We start from the raw sequence: 22995 nt of genomic DNA on the forward strand, positions 1-22995 counted from the left end.
ATACAGATTTGTTTAGGAGAGCAATGAAAGAGAAAACAGTAATGAAAATAAAAATGGTTGAGAAAAATGCCAAGACACCGCTGAGAATTAATGAAGAAAAGTGAAAAGAATTGTGGAGAAGGGGAGGGCATTCAGAAAGTGGAAACTAGTGTTTGCCCTACTTAAGACAGATGCACAAAGGATGATCTTCGGAGAACCTACAGGGGAAGGTTCAGGACCAGCAACATCTGCAACATCCACAATGGCCAGACCCAGTGCTTTCCTGATGGCCCTGGTAGTGATGAGCTCCTGTACTGGTCAACCTGCTCTCTGGGATGTGACCTGCCTCAGACTCCTAACCTCAGCAACAAGGGAGCCTTGACACTCCTGGCATAAACGAGGAGACTCTCCCCTCTCTCCTGCCTCAAGGACAGAAAGGACTTTGCATTCCCTTTGGAGAAGGTGGATGCCCTTTCCTGCAGGAGCTGACCCAGGAGGTCCTGATCCTCTTCAGCTCAAAGGACTCATCTGCTGCTTGGGAGACAACCCTCCTAGACACATTCTGCACTGGCCTCCACCAGCAGCTCAGGGACGTGCAGGCCTGTGTGATGCAGCAGGTGGGGGTGCAGGAACCTCCCCTGAGCCAGGAAGACTCCATGGTGGCTGTGAGGAAATACTTCCACAGGATCACTGCCTACCTGAGAGAGAAGAAACACAGCCCCTGTGCCTGGGAGGTGGTCAGAGCAGAAGTCTGGAGAGCCCTGTCTTCCTCAGCCAAGTTGCTGGCAAGATTGAGTGAGGACAAGGAGTAAGTCCTGAGGCAGAGTGGAGGGGACTCTCCTGGACTAGTCACTTTCACATCATTATTTTATTTAATCAACATAGGTCTTTTCCACTGAGTCTTAATAGCTAATATTGTCTCTGCTCATTTGGATGGCAGGCCAGTTTCTTTTTTTAGATTTCATTTCCAGTGAAATCATATTTTTTAGTTCACGGCCACAAACCCGCATTAGGGTGTTCTTTCTAGGAACATGGAAAAGAGAAAGAAAGCAGATGTGGACACTTCTACCAGCCAACCAACACCTCAAGGAGTGATAGAAAGAGCTAAGGGAAAAGTTTTGACAGTTGAAGCACTGATAGCCTTTGCTGTCTGTCACAATCTCCTGAATATCTCTAAAACGAGACCCATTGGAACAGCAGATTAATTGCTGAAATCAATACTCAATAAGGAATACATTCGATAGGGATCAGTGTCCTAGACAAAAACTGAAAGTGGCCATATGTATAAGCACATGTATTATACACTGTGCACTGTTTAACAGCAGCACGTGTTATATATAATATTGCACATACATGTGCACACAGCTTTCTTTCTAATGCACTCCCTGCTTTCCAGAACCAATTTTTCAGCCTCATAGCCCTGTTTTCCTCCTTCCTGATGTGGGAAGCTCTAGTGTGTGGTCTTCATTCTCTCCTCATTAACCAGTTCGGTTCACTGCACAACTGATCTCTATTATGTCTCTAATTCTGGCTATTAATTTTCTGGAAATGTATAACCACCAGTTGAAAACCAAAAAAAAATGAGACTTTTCAAGGTTTTAAAAAGCTCTCATGTTGAGAGAATTTGGAACCGAGAGAAAATTCTTCTAATGACATACATAATGCTGGCTTTGGCAAAGAAAAGGAAAAAGGGAGGAAGGAAGGGAGGGAGGGAAGGAAGGAGGGAGGGAGGGAGGAAGGGAGGGAGGGAGGGAATGAGGGAGAGAAGGAACAGAATCTGCATAGCTGGCAAAATTTAGAGAGGAGGGGAGCCACCTGTTCCCTATGACCTGCAAGGAAAGATCAGAGTATGGCTGGCCTGCTTTCTGCAGAATTCTGTTTCCTGGCATATTTTTCTCCACAGTTAAAACAGGCTTTTCCACAGAAGAACTAACTTCAGTTTGGAAGACTCGATTTCATTCACTTCTCATAAGAGAGAGGGAACAAGTCGGGCGGTGGTGGTGCACGCCTTTAATCCCAGCACTCGGGAGGCAGAGGCAGGCGGATCTCTGAGTCCGAGGCCAGCCTGGTCTACAAGAGCTAGATCCAGGACAGGCTCTAGAAACTACAGGGAAACCCTGAAAAAACCAAAAAAAAAAAAAAAGAGAGAGGGAACATCTTCCCTGGTCCATACATGTCATGTCTTCTGGACAATGGACAGATCAATGTGCACAAACAGTTACTAAGAATTTTTTCCCTCTAGCCTTCTGTAAAGGAAGTTCTCTAGGAAAGGAGGGGTCTGTGTGTATTCCCCCTAGAAACTATCTACAACCCAGCTCAATGTCTGATCTCACATCATTTTGAGCAGTAGGTAAAGCATTTGGGATGCATCGTGAAACTGAGCAAACCATGCCCCCAGCTAGGAATTCTGTAGCATAGTTTCTGAACCTGCAGAAGAGCTGCTCTGTTCTCCACCTGCTGCTCTTCCTACTGAGACCAGCAACAATGGGCTTGATAAATGCTCTGATATAATACATGGACGGAGAAAGACGGCTTCCAAGGAAATCCTACAGGTTCATCAACTCCTTTTTCCTTTTTTTTAATTTTTTTATTGAACTATACATTTTCTCCTCTCACATCCCTTCCTTCCCACTCCCCTTCTACCTTCTCCCAAGACCCCCATGCTCCCAATTTGCTCAGGATATCTTATCTTTTCTCATTCCTATCTAGATCCATGTATGTCTCTCTTAGGGTTCTCTTTGTTGTCTAGGTTCTCTGGGATTGTGAATTGTAGGCTGGTTTTTCTTTGCTTTGTGTCTAAATGCCACTTTTGAATGAATACATATTATATTCATCTTTCTCAGTCTGAGTTACCTCATTCAATATGTTTTATTCTAGTTCCGTCTATTTGCTTGCAAATTTCAAGATGTCATTATTTTTACTGCTGTGTAGTACTCTATTGTGTAAATGTACCACTTTTTCATTATCCATTCTTTGGCTGAGGGGCATCTAGATTATTTCCAGGTTCTGGCTATTACAAATAATGCAGCTATGAACATAATACATGCCCTTAATCAAAGCATTCCCTTAAATCCTAGCCACAGCAGGCAGATCTCTGTGGGTCCAAACACAAACTGTTCTATATATAGTGAGTTCCATGCCAGTCATGGATACATATTAAGACCCTGGTTTTTGTTTTTGTTCTTTTTTAAAGCCCAGTGCCTGGTATTGGATACTTCCTCTTGAGTTCTTGGTCACTTTCAGTTTGCTGTCTCTGCTTCACAGTAAGGCAAACTGTGTAAACTCTCAGCTTCCTGTTCCTGTCAGCATTCCATCATGATAGATTCCCATCACTTGGGAAACTTAGCCAAAATAAGGTCTTCATGCTTTAAGTTGCCTTTGGTTCTGGTCCTTTATCACAGCAATATAAAAGTAACTAAGGCATTTCTGAATTTGTATTTCTACCAATAGGTTAGTGTAGGCTCAGCTTTCATTATAAGTTGGGGGAGTCTGCTTGTTCATTTCCCAGCCACCCAGACTCCCAAAATAATCACACTGTAGTCTGTATTAATTGCAATACTGTGATGGAGGACTCTCATTGGTTAATAAAGAAACTGCCTTGACTTTTTGATAGGGAAGGATTTAGATAGGTAGACAGAACAGAATGCTGGGAAGAAGGGAAGTTAGACAACCGCCATGCCTCTCCTCTCTGAGACAGTCGCCATGAAGCCAGCCACCAGGTCATACATGCTGAATCTTTACCAGTAAGCCACACCCTTGTGGTGCTACACACATTAATAAATAAGGGTTAAAGCAAGATGTGAGAATTAGCTAATAAAAGGCTGAAACTAATGGGCCAGGCAGTGTTTAAATGAATACAGTTTGTGTGTTGTTATATCCGGGGCTAAGCTAGCTATGTGGGAGCTAGGCAGGACAATAAGCAGGCCTGCACGCAGCTCCTTCTACAGAATGGCACCCATGTGGATAACTGAATCCACATAAAGCCAGAGAAAGTTTGGGAAAGAATAGAATAAAGCATATTTTCTTGGTAGCAGCAATTTCTCAGGTCTGCTCTGCTTGCTAGAGGCAAGCAAGTGCTCTCATCTAAGAGAGGCTTCCCGACTCAGCTTTAGCTGCAAACCCTGCAGCTCTTTTAAGATGTCCTGCCACGAAACACTTAAATGGTGTTGATGAAAAGCTGAATGCCTGTTTTTCAGTTTTCAGCTGTAGCAGGAAAAAAGTTACACTGTTTTAAAATGCTGGCTTTCTGGGCCATCCTGCCAGGGCAAACTCTGATGTTTTCAGGCAGGCGGTCTGACTGACTGTGGTCTGTGACCAGAATGCTGCAGCTTGCTTGTTGGCAAGAACCTTGAAATGCCATAGAGTTGTGGCAATAAAAATGGCTACAGCTGGTACCTCTGCCATGAGGCTGGAAAGCTAAGGAATGGGCTGGATCCAGTCATCAAAGCCATGGCTTTCATCCTCTCCTTAAAGACTCATGTAGTCAGAAAAAGAGAGATATACAGTAAAGAGAGATTCATAGATGAAGAAAACCTCTAAATGGTTTACAGTGAGTTAAAAATATATGCAGGCTAAAAGTTAAAGTTCTTAAAATAAAAAAAAGAAAAACACAAAGAAAGAAAGAAAGAAAGAAAGAAAGAAAGAAAGAAAGAAAGAGAGAAAGAGAGTAGTTGGGTGTGGCAGTACACACCTTTAAACCCAACACTTGGGAGGCAGAGGTAGATTGACCTCTGTGACTTCAAGGTGTGGTAGCACACGCCTTTAATCCCTATGCCTGGGAGGCAGAGACAGAAGGATCTCTGTGGGTTCAAGGACAGCCTGGTCTACAGAGTTATTCCAGGACAAAGATATACAGGGAACCTGAATCAAAAAGTAAAAGTAAAAATAAAAGAAATAGAGGTTAAAATAAAGCCACACAAAGATGGAAATTACACAGAGAATCTTGACACTGAATACTATTATGCTCTCTTTGAATTGTTCGAATGCTGAGGAAGGAGCAACAGCTGCTAAAAGATATTTGTTTATACATGCTGCTGAACTAATCCAACATAGATATTTTGAAAATACCTTGACTTCAGAATTTGGATGTAAGGACATGATACTTTGGAAAAGAGATTCTTCTTTTGTTCTCACATAGGATGAGACCCTGTGGATTGCTTCTATCCCAATATGGTATGATAGACCACACCCTCCTGAAAGGTTGCTGTGAACACCCTCAAAAAATTACTTTGCTCAACTGCTGACTGAGATGAACCTAGGAGACAGGTTATACCAAGAAAGACCTAATTAACAGTGCCCCTATACAGCAGGAAGAAGTTTGGAGAGAAATAACTATGTCCATATTCCCAAATATTGTTTATAAATGTTCTTTTACATTTAAAGGGGGAAATGATATAGATATGAATAATTTACATTGGTATAAATTTTACTCTATTGATATAATTTAAGGTCAATTTTGTTATATGTATATGTATTTCTGACCTTGATTAAGGTATTGTGCTTGTGTAGTTCATTTAAAAATGTAATGTATATAGGTTGTTAATGAATAGTCATCAATAATAGTCAAACTTGTAGTCATATTAGTTAGATTTTCTAGATGTACATAGATATATTTTAGATAGACATTCTTCATATATTTCAAAGACTACAGAATATGACATTTAATGTTCTAATAACTTAAGGCTTTTCATGACAATGACACACATCTGCTCCTGGCAGCTCCAATCTACTTCAAAAGGAAGATGGGCATTGAAAAGGCTCCTTATGGAGTTTGATAGCCATTTGGGCAAGAAACTGCTCTTGCCTGGACTATTACGTAAACTGGACACAGAGAAACCTCAGAGAGAGGACTGCTGAACTTGCCTAAAGATGAGATGATCTTTCGGGGTTTCTGATTCATGAAAGAGTCTGCGAGACATTCTGCAGGACACAGCAGATACTGACTAAATTGCCTTTGAAATTTCCTGCTTCATGGAAATATCTGAGGGAAACCATGGGCCTGTAGGCCAAAGATGGATGCCCCAACAGTACAGAGGAACTTTGGGTGACTGTCCAGGCAGCGAGATGTCTCTGTGATTTCTAGAGTTTTGTAAGTTGCTTATTTCTCATTTACTTAGGTAATATTATATCCTTCTGGAGTCTTTGATGGAGTTGAAGAATAGATAGATAGTTGTAGTTGTTTTCCTTTGTTGTTATAAAAGATAAAATAGATATAAATATTGTAACTGTAATTCTTGCTTGATAACTGTTTTGTTATATGAAATTTTACTATGTTAAAGTTAAAGCTTTTCTTTTTTGTTTAAACAGAAAAAGGGGAAATGATGGAGGACTCTCATTGGTTAATAAAGAAACTGCCTTGACTTTTTGATAGGGAAGGATTTAGATAGGTGGAGTAGACAGAACAGAATGCTGGGAAGAAGGGAAGTTAGACAGCCACCATGCCTCTCCTCTCTGAGACAGATGCCATGGAGCCAGCCGCCAGGTCATACATGCTGAATCTTTCCTGGTAATGTGTGGCACTACACACATTACTAAATATGGATTAAAGCAAAATGTGAAAATTAGCTAATAAGAGGCTGAAACTAATGGGTCAGGCAGTGTTTAAATGAATACAGTTTGTGTGTTGTTATTTCTGGGGCTAAGCTAGCTATGCGGGAGCCGGGCAGGACAATAAGCAGGCCTGCCCGCAGCTCCCCTCTACAATACTGTTAGGCCAATAGCTTAAGTGTATTTTTGGCTAATTCTTATATCTTAAATTAACCCATTTCTATTCATCTGTGTATTGCCATGTGGCTGTGGCTTACTGGCGAGGTTTCAGTGTGTCTGTCTCCTGCAGGTGGCTGCATGGCTTCTCTTTGACTCTGCCTACTCTCTCTATATATCTATTTCAGCCTGGCTTTACTCTGTTAAGCCATTGTCTGAAAGCAGCTTCTTCATTAACCAATGACAATAAAATACATTCACAGCATACAGCACCTCCCATATCAATCATAGAAGCATCTTTGTGTGGTGGATGGCAGTTAACACATAAGCTCACAACTGGGCAAAATACAGAGAATAAACGTCCTGTAGGATGCTCAGACATTGATGGGACATCTGCATATCACACCTTCCCTGAAAGTCTCAGGGAACATCTCTGAAGAGGGGGCAGAGAGAGTGTAAGAGCCAGAATTCAGAGGACTGGGGCAGAACAATATTTTCTGAATGTGGCAGAAGTGTTGAATTCATGAACTCATGACAGAACAGTGATTTCTGGATATGGCAGAAGAGTTGAATTCATGAATTCATGACAGAACAATGTTTTCTGGATATGGCAGAATGGTTGAATTCATGAACTCACGGCAACTGGGATGTCTGCACAGAAGCTGCACAAGATCAAACAAAACAGTGTGGCTGTGTGAGTGGCACATATACACCAGGGTTAGCTAAAGAGCTGTTTACAATGGATGTCTTCTAGATAAAGGTCAGCTTTCTTCAGATGTGTGGTCCCATCTATGTGTGTGGCCCCATGCCCATGCATATATGGGCAGCAGTGGGTTACCAAATCAACAGAAGATAGAAAGTTGTGAAGGGTACATGCAGGCGAGGAGCCGGGAGGATTTGAAGGGGGTAGTGAGAGATGAATATAATATAAATACATTATGTGCATGAATGGAATTCTCAAAGAATAGAGACTATCGTACTTGTAAATAGATAGTATACTTTTCCTTAGCACACAGGCAGTTCTATTTGCTTCTACTACAATCCTGAATCTAAACAAACAATGAACAGCAGTGAAATTGGGTTGGGGTCATTTGCTATTGAAGCCCCCCCTTCTCTGCTCTGATTCCTTGTCGCTTCTTTGGCTCATCCATTTCATATCCATTTCTATTTTCCATATCATCTGATAGGTCCTTCCAGAAAAGCTTTATCTCAGTCCTCCCTAAGATACTGATTACAGATGTATTTTATTTTTTGCCCAAAAAGTTTCAAAATGAGCGTCATCATCCACAATAGTGTTGTTGAGAATATTGTCTTAACCTTTTCAAGGATGTGAGACCAGAGATGACTCACAATGAATACGAAATACATTTTTTCTATTATCACTTTTAAAACAGCATTATTATTATTATTATTATTATTATTATTATTATTATGTTAAGAGTAAATTAAGAGGGGGAAGAGGAATTTTGGGAACCAGAGGAGTTGAGGACACCGGGAGAGAGTCAACTAAGCAGGGTTCATGGGAACACACAGAAACGAAGCAGCAATCATGAAGCCTCCATGGGTCTATATTAGGCCCTATGCATATATGTTATGGCTGTTGGTTTGGTGTTTTATGGGGACTCTAGACAGTAGGAGTGGGGTGTCTCTGATGTTTTACCTGGTCTCGGGACAGTTTTCCTCCTACTAGGTGGCCTTGTTCAGTCTTGGCGTGAGGGTTTGTGCCTGATCTTACTGTGTTTTGTTGTGACTGTGTTTGGTTGATGCCCTGGGTGGGCTGCTCTTTTCTGGGGAACTATGGGATAGGGAAAGTGGGCCTGGAAAAGAGGGGAGGGGGAACTGGGAGGAGTGGAGGAAGGGGAAATTGCAGGTTTGGAATATATTGTATGAAAGAAGAATAAATACAATTTCTTTTAAAAAGGGTTTCAGAGCATTAGATTTCCTTTCTCCTAATTCTATTCTTCATCTCAAGATGGCATTTTCATTGCCTGAATGAACAATTCACTAGGTGGGTTTATTCCCTTTCTCTGGGTTCGTGTTCCAGTGACTGGAGTCAGGTTGTCAGGCTTCTGTGATGTGGTTGGTTTTACTCTTTCCTTCTGTCCCCAGAGATCATCACAACTAGATTAGCCCAAAGAACATCAGCTGGCAGGTCTTAGAAGGCTGGGACTGATAAGATCCTGAGGGTTGCTCTTCTTTGTGCCTCTCACAGAAACAGACATCTTCTAACTTCATTCCTGTCAGGAATAACCTTCTTTCTTTCCCTCTACAATACCCATCCTAAATTTTTTTCTTTCTAACACTTGGAGATTTTTTTCAAGAAGTAACTCCTCTTCCACTTTTATGACATTTGGACTCACATCTGTCTTCACTTTGTCAACAAATAGCTATGGAGCTTTACTTTCTTGAGAAGAGAAAATGAGAAATTTAAAAATCTTTTATCTTAGCTAAATTTGGAAGTGCATGCCTGTATCCCAATACCTAGAAGACCAAGGCATGAGAAACGTGAGTTTATGGCCAGCCTGGGCAACATAGTGAAACTTCATCTCAAACAAAAATTCTGTGTCTTAAAAAGTATAGAGGTAAACACACACACACACACACACACACACACACACACTATCACTGCTACCACCTTCTTTGACTTCCTGTGGTTGAATTCTAACCTCAGAATGAAGTACAAGGTAATACCAGATGAGCAAACTACACCTTCTCCAATAAACTATCATGAAAAGAGAAGGTATAAAGTTCTTCTCTTGTGACAGTTTAAATCTAGAATTAAAAACCATAAAGAAGTGAAATGTATTACACCTTGACAGATTATCCTGCAACCCACTGTAGTACCAGAGTGGTCACAGACAATAAAGCAAAAACAATAAAGTCAAGCCGAGTATGTGACCTAAACTTTTGGTGAAGGAGAACCTCATCAATAAATTCCATTGCCAAATCAGAAAATTTGAGGATGACAAGGGTTCAATGGTGTTAGAGTTGGAAACAAAATTTATGTTTGAGAATATAATAATTAGTTTGCTACTAAGTGATATAAAGGTGGTACAAACATTTGCTGTCATCACCTGAGGGACTATTGATACTTTTGATATGTATGCATCTGGACAGCAGTTCACCACTGAGAGCTAAGGCCTTTCATTAAAGCACCTAACCAAGAGAGCAAAGACCTTGGGAGCTTCCTATTTTATAAAGAAGCACCTCTTTCTTCATAAAGAGTACCGTGGTCATAGAGATGTGGGAAAGCCTTCTCTCTGAAAGGGAGTCTAGCAAGTGTGGGCTAGGGATGCTTTGTCACCCTAGCCCTGAGGAAACAGATGAAGGAGTGAGGTGGTGCTGGGGACAAGACATTAGAACTAGAATCTCGGCAGTGAGCCCCATAAGGGAGTTGGATGGTCCAAGGATGATGGGCACACACAGAGGAGCACTGCAGACCTCAGTAGTGGGCAGAAAAGGTGATGTGTACATTAACGCTGACTTGTGGCCCCATGTGGCAGTCACATACGCCATCACAGACTTGTTCTAGGGAATGCCAAAGAAGCTCATTTACTGCCCACGCTCAGCCTCTGCTGAATCAAATAATGAATCAAGCCATATCCTTTACTCTGAAGAGTTTATTGGGCATGGTTGGCTTGGTAAAGCCTCAGGCAAATATAGCAACCTGTAGGTGTGAGGAAGCCTGACTTTCTCTTAAAAGGAAGGAGAGTAAAAATGGTGGTACAGAACTAAAAAAGAAATTGTCCCTTAAAAAGAAATGTGTGATCATTAATTAATTTTTTTTAAAAAAGAGTCCCTGTATGCAAGTCCCTGATTTTTTAATCCATGGAAGCATTTCTGAGTTGGAGCCAAAAAGTTCTCACTGTTGGCTGAGAGTCTATTTGGATTGGTATGTCCAAAGTTCACTGGAAAAACTAACTTCTATTATAAAGTTAACAGTCTTGCCTTTGGATATCTTGTTAGATAGTATGGAAATTACACAAATAGAAATGAAAAAAAGAAGTGAAAGTTAAGATAAACGTTCATAAAATGAACATTCTTGTTTACCTACTTAAGAACAATGCACATACAGAATGTCCTCAGAGAACTTAAGGTCCAAAGTTCACCAAGGTCCAGTTCAGCCAGGCTAACAGCACTTTTCCCACATGATCCTCCTGCTCCCTCTCCTTGCCACCCTAGTGGTGTGCAGCGATGGCCTTGGATCTCTGGCTTGTGACCTGTCTCAGAACTCTCCCATGCTTAGCAGGAAACCTTTGTGCTCTTGGGTCAAAATGAGGAGAATCGTTCTCTTTCTAGTGTCTGAAGGAGAGAAAAGACTTCTGGTTCCTCTGAGACACAGTGAATGACAGCTAGATCCAGAAGTCCTAGGCCACCTCAGTCACCCACGGGATACTGCAGCATCTTCAACCTCTTCTTCCACACAGAGTGCTCCTCTGTGACCTGAGTAAACTCAGAACTGTATTCCATCAACAGCTGGAACACCTGGAGACCAGTTTGGCAGATGTTGGGAGAGCAAGAATCTGCCTTGGCAACTGAGCATGTGAAAGCGGCCTTAAAGAAATACTTCCAGAGACCCCATCAATGCCTGGGAGGGAAGAAACACAGCAAGTATGCCTGAGAGACTGTCACTGTAGAAATCAGGAGAGCTGCAAGGGAGGCTGAGGATGCAGAGCTGCAACCACTGATAAAATTATCAAGAGAAATAACTTAATAACCATACAAATTTGGACTTTAAGCGACTGTTAACAGAAATAACCCCAGCACTCCAGAGGCTGCAGCAAGCAGACTGACTAGACTTCAAGGCCAGCCAGGACACATAGGTTGACCTCGTCTCAAAAACCCAAATCCAAACAACCCAAAACTCCAAAAATTCCCAGTTATGAAATCATTCAACCCACACCTTAAGATTTTGCATTAAAACTCCACCTGGTGGGGTTTGTAAGTGTGCTCCGGGATGACTCATCTCACTCCTGTGGAACTAAGTTTCTCAAATGTAAACTGGACTGGAATAATCATTGGATTGTTATATTAAACCATCACATGCGCTCTTAGAAACATAGCAGTCAATGTCCTTTCTACTGAGTTCTTCAGAGCTACCCCAGAACAGTGTTTATTGGTGGAGCATTGCAGTCTGTTCTGCTTGCCCAAAAGAGAAATTTCGAGAACTTTGGGAACAAGTCCTAGAAAAGATGGAACAGGGTTCCTCTGTCACAAGAACTGCTCTGGCCAGCATCGCCCCAGCTCCTCCCCTTGTGCCCCTCCAGCCTCACAAAATTAATTCTCCTGCCACAGTAACTTCCCTGCCTCCACTCTGCTCATTCCTGCAGGTGTTTTCGGCTTCCCTTTGTGGTTTTAGCTTCCGATCTCTATGAAGAATAAAAAGCAAAAGTCGTGCAAAGCTGCTCTAAGAAGTTTTGAATTTGTGTCTCGAGGAATATTTGGGGAGTGGAGGGAATGCCCAGGGTGACGCGAGGGATCTGAAAGTGAAAGGAAGCCTTGGGGTTTGCCGGGTTCGCTAAGCGGCGCACGGGAGCGCCCCCTGCTGGCCATACTTCACGCACCAAGCCCACATCCTAAGAGCAGGCAGGCGCCACTGGCATGAGTGTCAGAGTCTGTCCCTGGGTTCCCTGCCAAAATAAACCCAGTGCTAGAATGTCACTGTTCTCTGAGGTTATATTGTTGCAGAAAAGATCACGCCTCCAGCTTTAGGCAGCCTGTGTCTTCTTCGACAGTGAGCGGCTGTAGGGAGACAGGAAAGAATGCGGTTTGTGTCTGCTGCCTGTTGTGAGGTCCACGCCTCTGGACACCGCGCATTACCCACGCTGTGGGACAGACCCCTGAGGAACTTAGGGCGGGGCTGCACTGGTAACTATAGAGAAGTCTCGTATCTGACAGAATGTTAGATGTAAGACAGTGAATTCAGCTTCACAGTTAATTCCAAATATCTCATCTTGCCTGACTTTCCCGAGAGTGTGAAAATATACCTCTCACTGCTCTAGGACCTCACCCGGTGCAGACCTGTCCAGGCTCTACGCATGCTGCCTCATTCTCTGTGAGCTCATCTGCGCATTGATCCTGTTGATTTCGAGGGCCTTGCTTCTTTGGTGTCCTCCATCCCCTGACTTTTATATTCTTTCCACTTCTTCCATGGTTCCCTGAGCCCTGAGGGGAGGGATTTAATGCTGAGTGTTCCAACGTCTCTCCTAGGTGTCTATTTGGTTTTACTATAGGTCCCTGAGCTACCCAGTCTTACATTGTATGAGGTATGGGTTTCATCTGGTGGAGTGGGCTCTAAGTGAAATCAGATATTGGTTGACTACTCCCGCAAGCTCCGTGCCAGCATTGTCCTGGCATAACCATTGTAGATCCGAGGGTTTGTAGCTTGGTTGGTGTTTAACCTTTTTCCTTTGCTAGCATACACAATACTTTCCTGTACCAAAGATGCTAACATGCATAGGTGAAGTCTCTCTGTAGGCACCAGCTTGACTTCTCCGTGGTCAGTGAGTTGTGTCGGTGTTATTTTCAGCAATGGCCCTTGCTGTAAGTTTGAGGAGAGCAACCTATAGTCTTGGCAACAGCCTGGGTTATTTGGGGGTTCAAATGGGACCTCTTTGGCTGGCAACTCAATTAGACATAACCCATTCCCAGCATTGGAAGCTTCATTTGGCAACTAGAGATGGTCACTTGAGACTCTGTCTCCCCTATTGTTTGACGATTTCTGTTAGATTACCTTCAGATATGTTTATATTTTAGGAAGCCTCTACTGGTGTTAAGTTTTCCTTCTATCCATCAAACAGCCTTAATTTTAGCTGTCTTCCCCATGCATCCCCTTTCTTCCCACTCCCCCACTTGATCCTCCCATTCCAGCCCCACCCCATGCATCCATATCTCTTCTATTTTCCTTTCCTAGGGAGAGCTATGTGTTGTACAGATCCTTTATATCTGTTCTCTGTGGCTTTACAGGTTGTAATGGCTTGGTTATCATTGACTTTACAGTTAATATTCACATATAAGGGGATATTTGTTTTTTCTGGATCTGGGTTACCTAACTCAGAATGATTTTTTTCTAGTTCCATTGACGGACATGCAAATTTTATGATTTAATATTTTAATTGCTGAGTAATACTCCATTGTGTAAGTGCACCACAGCTGACATATCTTGTTTTGTATTTTTTAGCCTTCTCCTCCTCCTCTTCCTCCTCCTCCTCCTCCTCCTCCTTCTCCTCCTCCTCCTCCTCCTCCTCCTCCTCCTCCTCCTCCTCCTCCTCCTCCTCCTCTTCTTCTTCTTCTTCTTCTTCTTCTTCTTCTTCTTCTTCTTCTTCTTCTTCTTCTTCTTCTTCTTCGGCTTGTGAACCTTATTTATTAAACTTATGTTGTTCTTTATCTTTTTTAATTTATTAGATTTTTAAAAAATAAATACCAATCCAAATTCCCACTCCCTCTCCTCCTCCCAGTCCCTCCAGACACCCTCCCACCCCACCCCCATCTAATCCTAAGAGAAGGTAAGGCACTTTTTTGTGGAAGGTCCAAGGCCCTCCCTACTACAACTAGGCTGAGCAAGGTTTATATCCAAAGAGAATAGGATCCCAAAAAGTCAGTACATACAGTAGGGATAAATCCTAGTGCCACTGCCAGTGGCCCCCAGTCTGCCCCAGCCATGCAACTGTCAACCACATTCAGAGGGACTAGTTTGGTCCTATGCTTGTTCCTTCCTAGTCCAGCTGGAGTTGCTGAGCTCCCATTAGCTCAGGTAAACTGCTTCAGTGCATGAACCCCTCATGGTCTTGACCTCTTTGCTCAAAGTCTCCTTCCTTCCACTCTTCAACTGGACCTTGGGAGCTCAATCCAGTGCTCTGATGTGGGTCTCTGCCCATCCCTTTCAATCAAAGAAATCCTTTCAGGGTTGAGGTCATGATTTCAAACATTTTGGAATTAACACGTGAAAACTGTCCACATCATGGAGTACCATGTAATGTCTTCACATATGTCTACAGTGTGCAAAGTTTTAATCAGAATCCTGAGACATTTAACATCTTCTGACAGTGAAGTATTCAAACTGTTTTTGAAATGCAAAACATATTATCACTGCCCGTACTTAAACTTTTTAAGGAAATTGGTGGCTGTCTTTTTTTTCCTCCTGCCATTGCTTTTCTCTTCTCTCCTCTTCACCTTTGTGCTCACTAGATAAAATGAATTTTTCAGCCCCATTACACCCGATGACAACACCACCATGTATGTGGTTTGTCACTAACCAGAATGTCCCAGCAGCACATCATAATTGTATCCTGCTCTTATCTCTCAAAGCTTCTGGTATTCCCATAAATCGTATATCCATGTGTTTGGTAGGGTACTACAGCTTCTTGAGTTTTCTTCCCTCATTTTAATACCTGTCCTCTAATTGGTTACTTGCAAACAATGTTAAGTTTGTTCATTCTTTCTTCTGTGCGACTGAGCCTACTGCTGTTAGAAGCTAAGGGTCAGCCCTTATCGGTCTGCCAGTTAGATGGATTGCTTTCAAATTCACCATGTAGGGGAGCCAGGTGGTGGTGGTGCACATCTTTAATGCCAGCACTTGGTAGGAAGAGGCAGGCGGATCTCAGTGAGTTCGAGGCCAGCCTGGTCTACAGAGTAAGTTCCAGGACAGGCAGGACTATTATGCAGAGAAACCCTGTCTCAAAGAGAGAGAGAGAGAGAGACGAGAGAGAGAGAGATAAGAGAAGAGAGAGAGGAGGAGGAGAGATGACGAGAGAGAGAGAGGGCGAGAGAGAGAGAGGAGAGGAGAGAGAGAGAGAGAGAAATTTAAAAAATCACCATGTGGAATTGAGACCAGATTATGTGGCTCCTTCTAAGTCTGTAATGTGATATGCAGTTGGAGGGCTTCTTTCCAAGGACTTGAAGTTGAAAGCATATACAGATGTCTTACTGAGTGGATGAGACTGGGGTCCCTGGGCCTTTGTTAGTAAGACTGGCACCAAGGCAAGGGCTACCTTAAGCTCCACAGCAAGAACGCTGATGGCGGGCCTATATGCGGATAGAGAGATGGTGACAGACTCCACTGCGCATCTAGAAGGGCTCCCACTAGTACTAGACATGCCTCTACATAGGCAGTGCTGGTCCTAAATCACAGATGAATGTGGCTGAGACTGAGTCACGGGGCCATTTTGGGATCTGCAGCTGACCTGAGGTAAGTGGGTATAGCTTCAGAGGCATAGAAGGGGTGTCCTCTTTTCTGGATAGAGAGGACTGTCCCACACCACAGATAAGAAGAGAGACCTATGGTAGGAATCCACGGGGGTGTGGATGGGTCTCTTACTATAGTCAGTTCCGGTGCTTGGCTGGAAAGAACTAGAGTGAGGACACACTCCCTGGTCAGTTCAGAGTGCACAGCTGGGACTGAGCTCAGCCGGCCACTGCTCAAAGCACAGACAGCCGTGTCTGCCTCCTGTATTCCCTGGAAGACTGTGTTTAGGGCAGATGTGCCTAATGGAGCTTTCGCCAAGTTCACAAAGGTATGAGGCTACCTCAAGGATTATAAATAAGTCTACGAAGCCCCTGCGGTGAGGCCATCATCTTCATTTCTTTCCCTTGATATCATAGTTGAGAAGGGAAGAGTTGGTGCTATTTTTCTGTCCCCAGCCCTACAACGCCAAGACGGTAAAAACTCTTTGTCTATCCACTTTTAATTATTGGGGGATAGTATATAAATACCCCACTAATTCAATTTATACATATGATATCAATAAACGTTACTCTTTACTAAAAGGGTACGACTAATGATTTATTATAGACAACTATGTCTTTTAAGTTTGTTGTTGTTGCTGGTTTAGACATATTAGGTAGTCAAGGCTAGCACTGGGAAGACGGCTGGGCTGCTAGAGTCCTGACTGACAGATGTGAGGGCCTTGTGAGGACCTCAGTACCCATGTAAAAGTCAGACACTGCAGAGGATGCCCGCATTGACAGCCCTGTGGTGGAGATGGCCCAATTACTAGAGCTCACTGACCAGCCAGTTTGCCAAATTAGTGATCTGGACGTTCAGTTCAGAAGGAGGAGACTCTGTCTCCAAAGAGCAAAAACAGATGACAAGCAAGCAAGAATCAACACAGCCACGCGGACACATGCACTAGCGAGAACAACCTTTGGCGATGAGGCCTGAAAGCAAGCACTATAGCTTCCCTCACTGCCTGCTGGTATCAAGAATGAGGGCTGGCATCTTTGAGACTACTGATGAGCTGAAAATGTGTGACAGATCAATGCCAGTTAAAACACTGTGGCCCTTTCGATTTTTACTGACATTCAGCTGTTGTTCTCAAATAAGGCTTCCCAAAGCAAATTTTGATTAATTTCCAGTATCCTGGAAATCTTTGTTCTCAGAAAAATTCCTTTTTGTCCTCCTCCACTTTTTGTGTAGGATCAATTTTTTCGCAGTCTCCTCTGCACTGTTTCTGTTGTCCCGTTCCCACACACGTGTTCATGACAGGTTTGCCAAGAGATTGACTGCCAGCTGCAAGTCTGGGCCTATGACTTGCTTCATAAGTTTAACAAGGTCATGAAAAGTACTCAAATACATCCATGCTGTCATTTTTATCAATTTTCTATGTGATTATTGTGCGGGGGGGCATTTAACAAAAATTAAAAATAATAATTGTCCCCTGGGGTAGAAAGATGAAAACTGAAAACGTAAATTTCAGATTTATGTTTGTATTATGCTTGTGTACGTTTGTAACTATACACATTACCAAGTTGCTTACCATTACTCATTTTGTTCTTTGTTCTTAGTTGGCCAGGACACACAAAATGCCCTTTTGTTTATTGCTAATTTCCCACATTCTGCCCTGCTGGAAGTCATAGGAGATTAATTAATTTTTTTTCAAAGCCAGTATTTCCCCCTCCATCCAGTAGATGGTAGTATGACATCAGCTTATATATTTGTTTAACCCAGTCAAAGGAAGTCTATGGAACCACAGATCTGGAGGACAGAGAAAGAATGACTGTCACCTGATATCGTTATTGTTCCACTGTCCTGTTGATCCAGTTTGACACTAGACTGCCATCACCAAAGACAGCCCAACAGATGCATGCACAGACAGTTGGGAAGTGTGCTACTATGTAATCCCTGGAGTTTAAATTCTGCACTCAGACCCAATAGGCCTCATGGCTCTCTTGGGTAAAGCTTGAGACAGCTTAAAAGAAGAGCCAATGTACTAAATGTACTAAAAACACAATTTTTAGTATTTTTCCTCATTGTAACACATCTTGATACATTTTACATCTTTGAAGATGCCAGAGTTGCCATGACTTACCCCAGAAACAGGATTACCACTTTTCAGTGTGCTTTGAGGGCAGAATGAGACTATCCTCAGAGAGAGCCTACAAGCAGGACATGAATGTAGTTATATGTTGGATCTTAAAATGAACATGGCTTAAACTTGATTACATTCCCACTGACTGCCAGCTTACATTTGGAATGGGGCACTGATCCTCAGGAAAAGGAGATAGAGCTGTGTGTGGCCAGTCTCCTGAGCTGCAAAGTTTAAATGACTACATAGTACTATGTTTTAAAACCGTGGTAAGAATTAATTGCTTTATTTACATGATTTGCTCAGAATAGTACCTGACTGCTAGTGCATCTTGTACCTAGGCTCGTCTGTTAAAACCAGTAATAGCAATTAGAACATTCTAGGTTTATGAGCAGACGCAAAGCTGTTCCACGAGAACTGGTCGGGAACTTTGCAAGGCTAACTTTATTTCTCACAAGGAATAGGAAGAGAGAGCCATTTACCAGATGTCTACACCAACCTTTTTGCCAAAATTTCTGAGTTACAAATAGTGCCATTGCTCCTGGCAACACGCTCTGTGGTTACAAGGCCACACTGTATTCAGCTCTTTCCTGTTTCTCTCTGTCCAGGCAGTTAAAGGCTTTCATCAGGGTAGAAAACGGCAGCAATGGGAAAAAAAATCCCCTGTTTTGAGGAGATTGCCAGAATCCTTTCGGCCAGGCTAGAGGGGAATCCTTGCCCCATTCTTCAAATCCAGCTTGACAACTTGCATTTTGGTTTCCTTTTCGCCCTTGCGTCATCCTCTTTGTTATTTCTGCGCTCCTTGGGGCTCCTCGTCGGTCATTATGCAACCCTGGGTGATGCAATCTCTAAATTTAGCGATGCAGAGAGTGTTGCTTTGGCCCTTTCTCTGTAGGTGGTCAGAAACTGAGACAGGAAGCCCACAGAGAAAATGAACAATGGAGAGAGCAGGCTAGCCGAAGGAAAGGGTCTGCTTCTTGTTCAGCTATTGCTCAACTCTTCTTGGTCACTCAAGGAGCAGAGGAGGGAAAGAGGAAGAGGGGATGGGGGAATGGCTTCATTGTGGGAATCTCACACGTGACTACAGTAGCTGAGAGATCACAGGACTAGCCATCTGAAACCTGAAGACCCAGGGGAAGCCATGAGCACCCCTCAACCCAAGTTTAGCAGCCTCAGAACTGATATAGATATAAATAAGTTGGATTGTTGTGAATCTTGGTTAATGATATTAATTTAAGGTCAATCTTGTTATATGTATTTCTGATCTTGATTAAGGTATTGTGATTGTGTAGTTCTTTTAAGAATGTAATGTATAATTAGGAAATATAGGTTGTTAATGGATAATCATCGATAATAGTAAAGCTAATAGTCATGTTAGTTAGATTTTCTAGATATATAGAGATATATTTAAGTTAAATAGGCATTCTTTATATCTTTCAAAGACTGCAGAATATCGCATTTAAATGTTTTAATAGCTTAGGACTTTTCATGACAATGAGACACGTCTGTTCCTGGCAGCACCAATCTACTTCAAGAGGAAGATGGGCATCGAAGAGGCTCCTTATGGAGATTGATAGCAATTTGCACAAGAAACTGCTCTTGCCTGGACTGTTGCAGAAACTGGACACAAAGAACCCATAGAGAGAGGACTGCTGAACTTGCCTAAATGTGAGATGATTCTTTGGGGTTCCTGATTCATGAAAGAGTCTGTGAGACATTCTGCAGGACACAGCAGAAAGTGACTGAACTGCCTTCGAAATTTCCTGCTTCATGGAAATGTCTGCTGGAAACTATGGACCTGAAGGCTGAAGATGGATGCCCCAATGGTACAAAAGAACTTTGGGTGACTGTCCAGGTAGCAAGATGTCTCTATGATTTCTAGAGTTTTGGAAGTAGCTTACTTCTTGTTCACCTAGGTAATATTATATCCTTCTGGAGTCTTTGATGGAGTTGAAGAGTAAATAGATAGTTATAGTTTTCCTTAGTTATGATAAAAGATAAAGTAGATATAAATATTGTAACTGTAATTCTTACTTGATAACTATTTTGTTATATGTAATTTTACTATGTTAAAGTGAAAGCTTTTCTTTTTTGTTTAAACAGAAAAAGGGGAAATGATGTAGGTGTGTCTTCTATCTATCTGATGATTTCATTGGATAATTAATAAAGAAACTGCCTGGCCCATCTGATAGACCGGCCCTTAGGTGGGTGGAGTAGACAGAACAGGAAGAAGGAAGTGAGGTAGATGGCTCAGTCAGATGCTATGCCTCTCCTAAGTTAGACAGACTGCCATGCCTCTGCTCAGAGAGAGAGACGCGATGAAGCTCCAGCCCAAGATGGACGTACGCTAGAATCTACCTGGTAAGGCACCATTCATGGTGTTACAAAGATTATTCGATATGGGTTAGTCAAGATGTGAGTAAGAGGCAGAAAATAATAGGCCAGGCAGTGTTTAAAAGAATACAATTTGTGTGATGTTATTTCGCGTGTTAAGCTAGCCAGGAGGCAGAAAGCTGGGCGGCGGGAACGCAGCCCGCAGCTCCACACTACACAGAACCAGAGAACCTGGAATAGAATACTATCAGATGACAAAGACTAAGAACCCCAGAGGCCAGTGGAGTGTGTCCAAAGGGCCAGCATGTCCTGCAGCTGTGTTCAGAGGCAGCAAAAGGCAAGTACAGGGATAAGGACAAGAGGGGATCTGCTCTTTGTCCCTTTTGTTTTACCAGGACCAAATTGGTTGCTCCTTCCCACTCACTTTACTAACTCATCTTCTGAAAACACTTCGCAGAATACCCAGGAATAACACCTTGTCATTCATTCATCCCGTCAGATTGACACTTGCAAGTACCCATCACTAACCAGTGAATGTGAACAGCAAGCCAAGCTTACTGGTAATGTTTTGGCATCTTTCTCCTTCGGTGGCTACATGGTGTCTCCCTGATTCTGCTTTCTTTATCTCTGCTTGGATTTCCCACCCGGCTCTATTCTGCCTGAGTATTGGCCAAAGCAGCTTCTTTATTAACTAATGGTAATAAAAACATATTCACACCATACAGATGGTATCCCCCATCATCTCCCCTTTTCTATCTAGTTAAAATGGAATGTTTTAACTTTAACATAGTAAAACTACATATAGCAAAACATTTATCAAGCAAGAAATACAGTTATAATATTTAGGCCATTTGTATTTGGCAAAATTGATGAAAATACCATCTATCCTATTTTTGAGAGTCTAAAGTTTCATATACAATTTATCTTTTATCAAACTAAGGAAAACTATTACTATAACTATCCAGTCTTCAACCCCATCAAAGTCCCCAAGGATATAATATTACTGAGGTAAACTGGAAGTATATTGTAAGCAACTTCCAAAACTCTAGAAATGACAGAGTTATCTGGCTGCCTGGACAGTCACCCAAAGTTCTTCTGTAGCACTGGGGGTATCCATCTTCAGCCTATAGGCCTAAAATGTCTGGCAGATTTCTCATTGTCGCAGGACACTGAAGCTGTCCTGCCTATATTGACAGTTTGTCAGTCATTTTCCTCTGTATTCTACAGAATGTCTGTCAGACTTTTCCGTGAAGCAGGAACCCTAGACTGTCCCATCTTGATTTGGCAAGTTCAGCAGGCACTTTTCTGTGGGTCCTGCATGTCCAGTTTATACAGCATATAATCAAGCAGTTCAGGCAAGTGCAGTTTCTTGTCCAAATGGCTAACCTTGCTACAATTAAAGGAAAACTCCATAAGGAGCTTCTTTGATGCCTATCCTCCTCTTGAAGTAATAGGTGCTGCTGGGATCAGGCATGTCTCTGTTGAGAAAGTCTAAGTTCTTAAAACATTTTAAATGCCATATTATATAGGTCTTTGAAGTATTTGAAGATTACATATCTATCTGAAATATATCTCTGACTAAAAGTTTGACTATTATAGATGACTATAATTTATATTTAACTATGCACTACAGTTTTAAATGAGCTGCATAAACATAATACTTTAAACAAGAATATAAATATACATATAGTCTAACAAAATTAAGGCATTCATTTCTATATCATATCCCCCTTTTTTCTTTAGAGATTGACTATGACCACTAACCATTTATAACCAACCCTTTTAATTTTTTATTGATTTTTAAAATTTCATTTTTATATTCCAACCACAGTTCTCCCTCTCACCCCACCTCCCATCCCAACCCACACCCCCATCCACTCCTCACAACAGGTAAGGGCTCCCATGGGGAGCCGACTAAGTCAGGCACTTTAAGTTGAGGCAGGACCAAGCCCCTCCATCCTGCCTTGAGGCTGAATGTGGCATCCACCATAGGGAATGGGCTCAAACAACCTAGACCATGCACCAGAGATAGATCCTAGTCCTACTGCCAGGGGCCCCTCTGATAGTCCAAGCTTCACCACTGTCTCCCACATATGGAGGGCCTAGTTCAGACCCATGGAGGATCCACAGCTGTTGGTCTAGAGTTCAACCACTACAAGCTGGGATCATGCTTGTGAATTCTGTCAGTTCAGAGTTCCTGAGTTTCCACAAGCTTGGTTCAGCTTTCTCTGTAGATTTATCCATTATGATCTTGACCTCTCTTGCTCATATATTCCCTCTTCCCTCTCTTTGATTGGATTCCCAGAGCTCAGCCTGGTGCTTGGTTGTGGATCTCTGCATCTAGTTCCATCAGTTACTGAATGAAGGCTCTATGATGATGCTTGAGGTAGTCACCAATCTGCTTACAGGGGAAGGCCAGTTTGGGCACTCTCTCCACTATTGCTAGGAGTCTTAGTTGGGGTCATGCTTATGAATTCTTGGGAATTTCCCTAGCACCAGGTTTCTCCCTAACCCAATAGTGGTTCTCTCTATCAAGATCTCTGCTTTATTGCTCTCCAACTCCGTTCCTCTCCCCCATTATCATCTCATTCCTCGTGTTCTTATCTCACATCCCCTCCTTTTACTCCCCCTTCCTTGCTCCAAGTTAACCCAGGAAGATCTCGTCTAATTCCCCTTT

The 22995-nt window shown here is 42.5% G+C and overlaps 1 pseudogene; it reads left to right on the plus strand.

The window, feature by feature from the left end:
* The first annotated feature begins 241 nt into the window (after positions 1-241).
* On the plus strand, positions 242-791 carry LOC119817306 (annotated as a pseudogene).
* The last annotated feature ends 22204 nt before the right edge of the window (positions 792-22995 follow it).

Source organism: Arvicola amphibius, chromosome 6 (assembly GCF_903992535.2).
Source record: "Arvicola amphibius chromosome 6, mArvAmp1.2, whole genome shotgun sequence".
Classification (NCBI taxonomy): domain Eukaryota; kingdom Metazoa; phylum Chordata; class Mammalia; order Rodentia; family Cricetidae; genus Arvicola; species Arvicola amphibius.